Source organism: Elephas maximus, chromosome 18 (genome assembly GCF_024166365.1).
Source record: "Elephas maximus indicus isolate mEleMax1 chromosome 18, mEleMax1 primary haplotype, whole genome shotgun sequence".
Lineage (NCBI taxonomy): Eukaryota > Metazoa > Chordata > Mammalia > Proboscidea > Elephantidae > Elephas > Elephas maximus.
Window position 1 is genome coordinate 82,763,898 of NC_064836.1, and position 13,166 is coordinate 82,777,063.

General features: G+C 38.8%; 1 long non-coding RNA gene across 1 annotated transcript; it reads right to left on the reverse strand.

Annotated features, from left to right (window-relative positions):
* Positions 1-1,785: 1,785 nt before the first annotated feature.
* On the reverse strand, positions 1,786-8,030 carry LOC126061463 (uncharacterized). Its single transcript, XR_007513780.1, has 3 exons — positions 7,783-8,030; positions 4,101-4,256; positions 1,786-2,744 (listed from the first exon to the last, which is right to left on the reverse strand). It is a non-coding gene; the product is annotated as an uncharacterized LOC126061463 (long non-coding RNA).
* Positions 8,031-13,166: the final 5,136 nt, after the last annotated feature.

A 13,166-nucleotide genomic window follows, 5' to 3' on the forward strand; every position in this document is an offset into this window, starting at 1 on the left:
GTGGTGTGTAAAATGAATTCAGTCCTGAAGATCCTATCACCTTTTATCACTCCAGTGGGGGAGGGTTCAATTAATAAGACATGGTATTAACTATATTTGCTTTGTTTAGAACTTTTATGTAGCTTAACATCCCTGGGCTCTTTTTCTGGTTTTCTTTCTTTCTCTCTCTCCCTCTCTCCTTCCCTTTCTCTCTCCCTTCCTCCTTCTTTCATTCTTTCTTGACAGATGCTAGTGTGATTAACACTACAAGAAGGTAATGGTGGCAGGGTGGAGGGAATTTTGAATGTGATACTTTGATAAATATTGGAGATTTGGGAGTCATATCCACTAACCCACTGCCGTCGAGTTGATTCCAACTCATAGTGACCCCATAGGATAGAGTAGAACTGCCCGATAGAGTTCCCAAGGAGCACCTGGCAGATTCGAACTGCCGACCTCTTGGTTAGCAGCTGTAACACTTAACCACTATGCCACCAGGGTTTCCATAGGAAGGCACAATGTAGCAAATCCTTTGTTCTGGAAATCTGCATGATTGAGATCTGTCAGGGAAGCCGACATGGTTTTTGGCTTCTGCCTAATGGAAACCAAGCAAAAAAGATCTCTCTTCAGTGCATTAGGTTGCTAAATTGTTTATCAGTCGATCTGCAGTCACACAAACAGAAACTGAATGAACACAAAAGCAATTTTCCTAGTTGGGACTCAGGGACCCCATCCTCAATTGCAGCAGCCACCAGCCCTCACTTCCATAATCACAATCTCCATCTCTATTTAGTATTTAATTTCCCTTCAAGAAACATTTATTGAGTACCATACATTGTACTAGGTGTTGGAGTAGGATGTGAGATGAATATAAAACCTGGCCTGTGCCCTTGTCTTCATCACCTTAAAGCTGCAAGTGTATATCATAGAATGATTTATTTGTTTAGTAACCTAGATTAGAAACCAGCCACACAAAAATGCAGCTAGAGGCATAATTTAAAAAAGGCACTAAATATTGCAAGTCATGGGATACAGGGTAAGTTGGTGGCGTAAAGTAGATAGCAACACCTGGATACCAAAGAACTACCACTGTATAGTGAAGATGTTGCTGCATGGATTCTCCCAGATGATTTTAGTTCTTAATCACACTCAAAACACACACACAACACACAGCTTCTTTCCCCAACCAAACACACATGCCCAAAAGATATCCACTGACTTGATAGGGCACTGACATTTAATAATTAACAGTTTTAGAACATCTTTTCTTGTTATTTAAATTTAGATAAACTGTAAATATGTAAATTGGTTAGCTCATTTTCTCCTTCTCTCTAGTAATGATGATGGTGCTTCACAAAAATGATCATTTTCTCCTAAAAATATTTAGGGGATACATCATAAAGATATTTATATTTCTGCTCCTATGCAAATTAGCGGACACAAAAACATCACAGTCTTCGCTTTAGAGATGGAGAAGCTGAGGCATTGTGGTAACTTCAAGCATCAAGGAAACCAAGATTAGAATTCCTTGTTTTAGAAGCAGAATCTACATCGGAGCCAGAAATAAATTGTCCAAAAAGGGCAATTTTGCCACTGTTGTTTGGTCTCAATCAGTTTATCTGCTTTCCACCCAGAGTTTACCATGTTCAAGAAACACAAAAGCAAGGTGACTGTACCAGCAGGTGGGGACAGGAATGCTGTCCCCTCCATTCTGTTTGGGAATAAAAGGAAAATCTTTTTGATTGTAAACTGGTATATGGGTAGTTTTTTTTTTTTTTTTTGGTGGACAAATTGTCCTGAGGGACAAGAGAGCTTCTAAATAGCAGAATGATGACTGTGATCTTAACCTTCTTTACAAATTCATTGCAATGGGAAGAAGAAATAAAACAGTCACTCCTGGATAACAAGCCTAACTTCAGTCTTCTGACGGTTTGGAGTCCAGGTATCTTAAATTTAGCATTTTCATGTGCTTTAATTTTAGAAGACACATGACTTAAAAGCATAATAACTCTATTCCAAAATGCTGAAACAGTTTGTTAATTTGGTGAATTGTTTATGCTTCCCCCTTTCATACTTCCAAACAGTTTGCAAATAGCTAGGGAATTCACTGTGACAATTGAAGCAGCTTGCTGTTGATGTGGTGTCAACTTGCTTTGACAGACACGGGAGGTTTCCAACACATAAACTGCTGTTTTGTTTCAGCATAACGCAAGCTTCAACCACCTGCATTAGGAACAAATGCAAGATAACTTTGGCAACAGGTACTGCTCTTGGCTTCATTAAGGAGAACCTTGCAGGTCTCAACAGTAGATGAAGAAAAGCAGGGTTAGATCTCAAAAAACAAAACAAAATCAGGTTCTTAGGTTTGTGAAGGATTTCAAGTCACTATTCAGTCTATTCCCATTTCCAAGCAAAGTTACACTCATTGCAGGTAGACATTAATTTGTATGTCATAGCATTAGACATTTCAGCTTGAGTTTTTGGGTTATGAATTATCTCCAAGGATGTGTGTGTGTGTGTATAATTTCCTTTTTCTTTTCTTAACACAAAAGATGCTATTGCGCTTGATGGAAAGAGGATGGGATCTTGAGTCAGAAGGGCTGAATTTCATCTCTGAAGAGTCAAAAGGGCTGAGTTTCTTCTCTGACTCTTGAGTCAGAAGAGCTGAGTTTCATCTCTGACTCTTGAGTCAGAAGGGCTGAGTTTCATCTCTGACTCTGGGCACAACTTGCAATAATTCTTTTAATCATCCTGAATCTCAGGATCTGCAAAATGAAGACAATAATAATTTCATAAATTGCTGTAAGAAGTACATGAAATAAACTACTTTAACTTTCTAGCATAGAACTTGGTATTATTAGTATGCATGTTTTATTTTATTTGATCCTAATATCAGCGTTATGAGAAAGACATTATCGCCATTTCACAGAAGAATCTGAAGTTCAGAGTGGCAGAGTGGTTTGTCTAAATTCTTCTGTTAAATAAAAAGAGTAACCAGGGTGACTAAAAACCTCTTACTTATCAATGCAAACAAACACTACTCTTCATATGTTTTACAAACATTACAAATACACCTCTTAGCCTTCTTGGGGTAGGTATGTTATTTTTCAAGCCTGTACACTAATGGTGAGCAAGAAAATAAAAATAAAGATTTCCACCTTAACAAATAGTCCTTAAAAAAAATTATTATTATTAGCAAATATTAATTGATATTTAAAATTGTACATATATCCTCTGATCCATTTCTGAAAGGATTGGATTTTATTTTATAAACAAAATAATGCAAGGTAAAAAAAAATGATATAGCCATCCATCATTCACTTCCATAAATCAAGCTTCTATAGAAATGAGACTATTTGCCACAAGTTATAAGGGGAGATTCTTTGAAAAAATAATATTTCATATGAGGATTAGAGCCAAGTCTGTCCTCCTGCATAGCATGTGTTTCTATATCATTTTCTATTTTCCTCATCTGTTAAACAGAATCTGCACATGAACAGATAGACTCAGGTGAACATATTATTGTAGAATTCCCTTGGATTAAGATATTGTCCCAGGAAGCCCTTGGTATCCTGGATAATGAAGAGATATGACAAGGACAAGAAATTTAAGTTTTTGTCTGTTTGTTCACTTTTGTTTTGGTTTAATTCATTGTTCTGTAAATGGTGGGTTCTTTAAAAGATTTAATCAATGGCAGTCTTTTCAAGGGAAGCACTCAAAAGAGGACTGGGTAAGAGCAGCCTCCTCAGAGTAGAGTCGTCCTTAATGACACGGATGGAGTAAAGCTTTCAGGACCTTCATTTGCTGATGTGGCATGACTCAAAATGAGGAGTAACAGCTGCAAACATCCATTAATAATCAGAATGTGGACTGTACAAAGTATGAATCTAGGAAAACTGGAAGTCATCAAAAATGAAATGGAACACTTGGAGGTAGATATCCTGGACATTAGTGAACTGAAATGGACTGGTGTTGGCCATCTTGAACTGGACAGTTTCATGGTCTACTGTGCCAGGAATGACAGACTGAAGACAAACAGCATCACATTCATTGTCAAAAATAACATTTCAAGATCGAACCTGAAGTACAACGCTGTCAGTGATAGGATGATATCCACATACCTACAAGGAAGACCAGTCAATACGACTAGTATTCAAATTTATGCAACAGCCACTTATGCCAAAGATGAAGAAACCAAAGACTTTTACTGGCTTCTGCATTCTGAAATTGATCAAACATGCAGTCAGGATGCATTGATAGTTCCTGGTGACTGGAATCTGAAATTTGGAAACAAAGAAGGAGGATGAGTAGTTGAAAATATGGCTTTAGTGGTAGAAATAACATGGAGATCACATAGTACAATTCTTCAAGACCAATGAACTATTCATTGGAAATACATGTTTCAACAACATAAACGGCAACTATACGCATAAATCTTCCCGGATGAAATAAACAGAAATCAAGTCGACTACATCTGTGGATAGAGAAGATGAGAAGCTCAATTTCATCAGTCAGAAGAAAAACAGGGTCCGACTGCCAAACTTGCTCACATGCAAGTTCAAGTTGAAGCTGAAGAAAATTAGAACAAGTCCAGGACAGTCAAACTACAACCTTGAGCATATCCCACCTGAATTTAGAGACAATCTTAAAAATAGATTTGATGCTAATTAAACACTAATGACAGAAGACCAGACAATATGTGGAATTACATCAAGAACATCATGTTGAAGAAAGCAAAAGGTCATTAAAAAGACAGAAAAGAAAGTAAAGACCAAAATGGATTTCAGCAGAGACTGAAATTTGCCCTTGGACATAGAGTCATTAAAGCAAATAGAAGAAATGATGAAGTAAATGAGCTGAAGTGAAGGTTTCCAAATGCGACTGGAGAAACAAAGTATTATGTTGAAATGTGCAAAGACCTGGAGTTAGAAATCAAAAGGGAAGAAGATGCTCAGCATTTCTCAAACTGAAAGAACTGAAGAAAAAATTCAAGCCTTGAATTGGTGGATTCTATGGACAGAATATTGAACAACACAGGAAGCATCAGAAGGAGATGGAAGGAATACAGAGTCACTGTAACAAAAAGAATTGATCAAAGCCCAGCCATTTCAAGAGGCAGCATATGACAAAGAACCAGTGGTACTGGGAAGAGGTCCAAGCTACACTGAAGGCATTGGTGAAAAACAAGGCTTCAGGGACTGATAGAATACCAGTTAATGTGTTTCAATAAACAGATGCAGTTCTGGAGGTTCTCACTCCTCTATGCCAAGAAATTTGGAAGACAGCTACCTGGCCAATAGACTGGAAGAGATCCATATTTGTACCCATTCCAAAGAAAGGCAATCCAAAGGAATGCAGAAATTATAGAATAATGTCATTAATATCACACTCAAGTAAATTTTTGCTGAAGATAATTAAAAAACATTTGCAGCAGTACATTGACAGGGAACAACCAAAATTTCAAGTGGAATTCAGAAGAAAACCAGGAAAGGGGGATATCATTGCTGTCAGATAGATCTTGGCTGAAAGCAGAGAATACCAGAAAGAGGTTACCTTTGCTTTATTGACTGTGCGAAGGCATTCAACTGTGTGGATCATAACAAGTATGGTTAACATTTTGAAGAATAGGAATTCTAGAACACTTAACTGTGCTCATGAGAAACTTGCACATAGACCAATAGGCAGTCATTTGAATGGCTAAAATCAGGAAAGATGATCGTCAGAGTTGTATCTTTTCACCACACTTATTCAATCTGTATGCTTTGCAAATAATCTGAGAAGCTGGACCACATGAAGAAGAGCATGGTTCCAGGATTGGAGGAAGACTCATCAATAATCTGAGATATGCAGATGATACAACCTTACTCGCTGAAAGTGATGAGGGCTTGAAGGACTTGGTGAAGATCAAAGACTTCAGCCTTCAGTATGGATTACACCTCAACATAAACTAAAGTTCTAACAACTGGACCTATAAGCAACATCATGATAAACGGAGAAAAGATTGAAGTTGAGAAGGATTCCATTTTACTTGGATCCTAAACTTATGGAGGTAAAAAATAGACCTTATAGCTAAAAGAGTTAAGTGAGAGTAAAAGTATGAGGAGCTAGGAATTGCTGATTTTTAATGTATGCCTTTTCATTCTAGTTGATTTTTAATTATATACTTACAAATACCTTATTTATTTATTGTTTTGGAGCCCTCGTGCTGGAATGGTTAAGAGCTTAGGCTGCTAACCAAAAATTCAGCAGTTTGAATCCACCAGCTGCTCCTTGGAAACCCTATGGGGCAATTCAAAACCCTACAGGGTTGCTATGAGTTGGAATTGACTCGACAGCACACAAAAGGAACCTTATTTTTTTTAATCATTGTTAAAAAAAGATATTTAGATGTTCTAAGAAAGATAGAGTAATTGAAGTGCTTCAAAATATATAATTAAGAAAATAATTGAAAAAAATTCAGTGCTTTACAAAATAAGGATTGAGGACAAGGTAAAATTATTTAAAATAAATTCACCCTTAGAAACATTATGGTCATTTTTTCCAATTAACAAGTTAAAAAATCCCATATGTCTCCAGGCCAAAACAAAATATAAGTCATTATGGACCTTCACAAGTAAAGGATGTGACTCAAAAATTTAATACTTAAACAAATGCTTGTTCCATATATGAAAGCAAATGAAATACATTTTCAGTCAAACTTTTAAGAGTTTAGAGTGAAAACATAAGCTTCCTAGGTGGCATTCCTGAAAGAAATTACTTGAAGACATCAGATAATTAAGGGATGACTCAAAAATTAACCTTAACAGAACAGAGGCGTTATGACCTGAATTAATTTAAAAAATGTGACTGCTGGGGAAAGTCAAAAGGCAGAATGAAAAATTAACTATAATATTCCTGCGGGAAGGAGCTTCCCAAGCAAATACTATCATGACATTAACAAAAATGAAAGAGCAAGAAGAGGTTTTTGACATCTTTCACTAGGATGTCTGATTGAAACTCTGTTCCCAGCATTGCTTTCTTGGTGGTGTGAGGTCACCCTGCCTCTCTGCTTCCTTCTTTCTTCTATATCTCAAGAGATTGCCTCAAGACACAATCCAGTCTTGTATGTTCAGTCCTGCCTCACTAACACAACTGCCGCCCATCCTCCCTCATTAACCTCATAGAGGCAGGATTTACAACATACAGGAAAATCACACAATACTGGGAATCATGGCTCAGCCTAATTGATACACACATTTTTGGGGCGGCATAATTCAATCCATGACATTCCACTCTTTGGCCCCCCAAAAACCACATCCTTGCAACATGCAGAACATATTCACCCCCTCATATCATAGCAAAAGTCTTAACTCCAAGTCCAAAATCTAAAAATTCCTCTTCATCTGTGAAATGTAGAATACAAATTATTTGCTCCCAAAGGTACAATGGCAGCACAGGCACAAGCTAGACATTTCCATTACAAATAGGAGAAAGTGTAAGAAAAGAAGGGAAGAAAACAGGCACCAACCGAGTCAGCAGAACACATTACACTAGTCTTCAAGGCTTTGAAAATAGTCCTCTGTTCTCTGAGACAATTTATACAATGGTCCTGTCCTCCAGACTCTAGGTATTGGCCACACTCTCCAGATTCTGAGTGGAGGTCCCTTGGCCCTGGGCTTCAGCTCTACCTTCTAGGCCCACTGGGACAGCAACTCTACTCCCTCTGCTTTAGGAGCACCATTCTCCACCGGAGTGGCAACTCCACCCTTAGAAACACCAGAGGCCATGGCTCACCCTTTGAAACCCCTGAGGTCATGGCCATACCTTTTGAGACTGAGGCAGCTCAGCTTCTTGTGTTTCTTGTCTCTTTAGCTTCTGTTTCCTGGTTTCTTGGCCTGTTGGCTCTGGGGCCTCACGCCTGCATCTATCCTGCTGATGCAAGTGTTCCAAAGCTCAGTAGCTCCACTGATAAGTGTCTGGAGCACTGTCCTCCTCCAGGAAGCCTCCTGTACACAGGCACTCAGCTCTCTCTGTGGGTCAGCTCCAGCGCCATCTCACGTTGGTCTCCTAGTTCTGCTGCTGCCACTTCTCTGCTGCACTAGACCTCTGTTGCTGTCGCTTCTCTATCCACTCACAGTTTCAAAACCACTTCCACATTTTAGGTATCTGTTAGAGCAACTTCCCTCTCCCGGTACCAAGTTCTGTTTTAGTCATTTAGTGCTGCCATAACAGAAATACCACAAGTGGGTGGCTTTAACAAAGAGAAATTTGTTTCCTCACAGTAAAGAAGGGTAAAGTCCAATTCAGGGAATCAGCTCCAGAGGAAGGCTTTCGTTCTCTGTCGGCTCTGGAGGAAGGTCCTTGTCCTCAATCTTCCCCTGGTTGAGGAGTTTCTCAGGTACAGGGACCCCAGGTCCAAAGGATGCACTCTGCTTCCAGCACTACTTTCTTGGTGGTATGAAGTCCCCCTGTCTGCTTGTTTCTTTCTATTATATCTCAAGAGATTGCCTGAAGACACAATCCAGTCCTGCCTCACTAACACAACTGGCACCCATCCTCCCTCATTAACATCAGAGAGACAGAATTTATAACATATAGAAAAATCACACAATACCAAGAATTATGGCTCAGCCCAATTGATACACACATTTTTGGGGGTACATAGTTCAATCCATGACACTTAGTAAAGAGTAGAATGATTAATCTCATAAATTCTGGCAGAAGTGTGAGGAAATGAGCACTCGTGTGCACTATTGGTATAAGTTATTGCAATCTCTCTGAAAATTTGTATGGTAGTAAGCTTCTCATCTAAACTTTTGAGTTGCTGTTTTCAATTTGATCCCGTATAGATAATTCTTTAATAGAACGCAGTGCTGAAGGCAGACATTCTTTTCTAATTAAACTAAACCATTGTTAGATTAAAAAATGATTTCAGGGGATAGTTTTGGTTTAAGGTTTAAAGATTTCTTCAGGATAATAGTTTCAGGGGACTATCCAGCCTTCATGGCTCCAGAAAGTCTGGATTCTATGGAAATTTGAAGTTCTGGTCCACATATTTCCCTTTTTCATCCAAGATTTCTCTGTAGAACCTTTGATCAAATCATTTAGTAATGGTAACCAGGCACCAACGGTAAGCCAGGCAGCTGTTCACGGAGGCAGTTGGCCACCTCTTGCAGTTTCTCTTCCAGTTCCTGACAGAGGTCAGACTTATATACATCCTTTTCAGGTTGCTAAAACATTTTTTAAATGTCTTTCGTTTCTGGTTTTCACAAGCGATCCCTAATTTTGACTCATTCACCACCACTGCCGTCGAGTCGATTCCCACTCATAGCAACCCAATAGGACATTGACTCATTAGTAGGATAATAAACATATTTACTTTCTCTTGTTCTGCAAGGAGTTTTTAAGGCCCATGTGTTGATGAGTCTTCTGTGTTTAGTTAGCTGCACTGTGTCTGCTTGCTAACTGAAATCCCTCCAAAGGTCTATGATGTCAGGCCTATTTGTGCATCTCTTTTTTTTTTTTTTATTAACTTTTATTAAGCTTCAAGTGAACGTTTACAAATCCAATCAGTCTGTCACATATAAGTTTACATACACCTCACTCCCTACTCCCACTTGCTCTCCCCCTCTTGAGTCAGCCCTTTCAGTCTCTCCTTTCGTGACAATTTTGCCAGCTTCCCTCTCTCTCTATCCTCCCATCCCCCCTCCAGACAAGAGTTACCAACACAATCTCAAGTGTCCACCTGATATAATTAGCTCACTCTTCATCAGCGTCTCTCTCCCACCCGCTGACCAGCCCCTTTCATGTCTGATGAGTTTCTTCGGGGATGGTTCCTGTCCTGTGCCAACAGAAGGTCTGGGGACCGTGACCACCGGGATTCCTCTAGTCTCAGTCAGACCATTAAGTTTGGTCTTTTTATCAGAATTTGAGGTCTGCATCCCACTAATCTCCTGCTCCCTCAGGGGTTCTCTGTTGTGCTCCCTGTCAGGGCAGTCATCGATTGTGGCCGGGCACCAACTAGTTCTTCTGGTCTCAGGATGATGTAGGTCTCTAGTTCATGTGGCCCTTTCTGTCTCTTGGGCTCTTAATTGTCGTGTGACCTTGGTGTTCTTCATTTTCCTTTGCTCCAGGTGGGTTGAGACCAATTGATGCATCTTAGATGGCTGCTTGTTAGCATTTAAGACCCCAGACGCCACATTTCAAAGTGGGATGCAGAATGATTTCATAATAGAATTATTTTGCCAATTGACTTAGAAGTCCCCTCACACCATGTTCCCCAGACCCCCGCCCTTGCTCTGCTGACCTTTGAAGCATTCATTTTATCCCGGAAACTTCTTTGCTTTTGGTCCAGTCCAATTGAGCTGACCTTCCATGTATTGAGTGTTGTCTTTCCGTTCACCTAAAGCAGTTCTTATCTACTGATTAATCAATAAAAAAACCCTCTCCCACCCTCCCTCCCTCCCCCCCTCATAACCACAAAAGTATGTGTTCTTCTCCGGTTTACTATTTCTCAAGATCTTATAATAGTGGTCTTATACAATATTTGTCCTTTTGCCTCTGACTAATTTCGCTCAGCATAATGCCTTCCAGGTTTCTCCATGTTATGAAATGTTTCAGAGATTCGTCACTGTTCTTTATCGATGCGTAGTATTCCATTGTGTGAATATACCACAATTTATTTACCCATTCATCCGTAGATGGACACCTTGGTTGCTTCCAACTTTTTGCTATTGTAAACAGAGCTGCAATAAACATGGGTGTGCATATATCTGTTTGTGTGAAGGCTCTTGTATCTCTAGGGTATATTCCGAGGAGTGGGATTTCTGGGTTGTATGGTAGTTCTATTTCTAACTGTTTAAGATAACGCCAGATAGATTTCCAAAGTGGTTGTACCATTTTACATTCCCACCAGCAGTGTATAAGAGTTCCAATCTCTCCGTAGCCTCTCCAACATTTATTATTTTGTGTTTTTTTGGATTAATGCCAGCCTTGCTGGTGTGAGATGGAATCTCATCGTAGTTTTAATTTGCATTTCTCTAATGGCTAATGATCGAGAGCATTTTCTCATGTATCTGTTGGCTGCCTGAATATCTTCTTTAGTGAAATGTGTGTTCATATCCTTTGCCCACTTTTTGATTGGGTTGTTTGTCTTTTTGTGGTTGAGTTTTGACAGAATCATGTAGATTTTAGAGATCAGGCGCTGGTCAGAGATGTCATAGCTGAAAATTCTTTCCCAGTCTGTAGGTAGTCTTTTTACTCTTTTGGTGAAGTCTTTAGATGAGCATAGGTTTTGATTTTTAGGAGCTCCCAGTTATCAGGTTTCTCTTCATCATTTTTGGTAATGTTTTGTATTCTGTTTATGCCTTGTATTAGGGCTCCTAGGGTTGTCCCTATTTTTTCTTCCATGATCTTTATCGTTTTAGTCTTTATGTTTAGGTCTTTGATCCACTTGGAGTTAGTTTTTGTGCATGGTGTAAGGTATGGGTCCTGTTTCTTTTTTTTTTTGCAAATGGATATCTAGTTATGCCAGCACCATTTGTTAAAAAGGCTATCTTTTCCCCAATTAATTGACACTGGTCCTTTGTCAAATATCAGCTGCTCATATGTGGATGGATCTATGTCTGGGTTCTCAATTCTGTTCCATTGGTCTATGTGCCTGTTGTTGTACCAGTCCCAGGCTGTTTTGACTACTGTGGCTGTATAATAGGTTCTGAAATCAGGTAGAGTGAGGCCTCCCACTTTCTTCTTCTTTTTCAGTAATGCTTTGCTTATCCGGGGCTTCTTTCCCTTCCATATAAAATTGGTGATTTGTTTCTCTATCCCCTTAAAATATGACATTGGAATTTGGATCGGAAGTGCATTAAATGTATAGATGGCTTTTGGTAGAATAGACATTTTTACTATGTTAAGTCTTCCTATCCATGAGCAAGGTATGTTTTTCCACTTAAGTATGTCCTTTTGAATTTCTTGTAGTAGAGCTTTGTAGTTTTCTTTGTATAGGTCTTTTACATCCTTGGTAAGATTTATTCCTAAGTATCTTCTTGGGGGCTACTGTGAATGGTATTGATTTGGTTATTTCCTCTTCGGTGTTCTTTTTGTTGATATAGAGGAATCCAAGTGATTTTTGTATGTTTATCTTATAACCTGAGACTCTGCCAGACTCTTCTATTAGTTTCAGTAGTTTTCTGGAGGATTCCTTAGGGTTTTCTGTGTATATAATCATGTCATCTGCAAATAGAGATAATTTTACTTCCTCCTTGCCAATCCGGATGCCTTTTATTTCTTTGTCTAGCCTAATTGCCCGGGCTAGGACTTCTAGCATGATGTTGAATAAGAGCAGTGATAAAGGGCATCCTTGTCTGGTTCCCGTTCTCAAGAGAAATGCTTTCAGGTTCTCTCCATTTAGAGTGATATTGGCTGTTGGCTTTGCATAAATATGTTGAGGAATTTTCCTTCAATTCCTATTTTGGCAAGAGTTTTTATCATAAATGGGTGTTGGACTTTGTCAAATGCCTTTTCTGCATCAATTGATAAGATCATGTGGTTTTTGCCTTTTGTTTTATTTATGTGATGGATTACATTAATGGTTTTTCTGATATTAAACCAGCCTTGCATACCTGGTATAAATCCCACTTGATCAGGGTGAATTATTTTTTTGATGTGTTGTTGGATTCTATTGGCTAGAATTTTGTTGAGGATTTTTGCATCTATGTTCATGAGGGATATAGGTCTATAATTTTCTTTTTTTTGTAATGTCTTTACCTGGTTTTGGTATCAGGGAGATGGTGGCTTCATAGAATGAATTGGGTAGTATTCCACCATTTTCTATGCTTTGGAATACCTTCAGAAGTAGTGGTGTTAACTCTTCTCTGAAAGTTTGGTAGAACTCTGCAGTGAAGCCATCTGGGCCAGGGCTTTTTTTTGTTGGGAGTTTTTTGATTACCGTTTCAATCTCTTTTTTTGTTATGGGTCTATTTAGTTGTTCCACTTCTGAATGTGTTAGTTTAGGTAGGTAGTGTTTTTCCAGGAATTCATCCATTTCTTCTAGGTTTTCAAATTTGTTAGAGTACAATTTTTCATAATAATCTGAAATGATTCTTTTAATTTCATTTGGTTCTGTTGTGATGTGGTCCTTCTCGTTTCTTATTCGGGTTATTTGTTTCCTTTCCCGTATTTCTTTAGTCAGTCTAGCCAATGGTTTATCA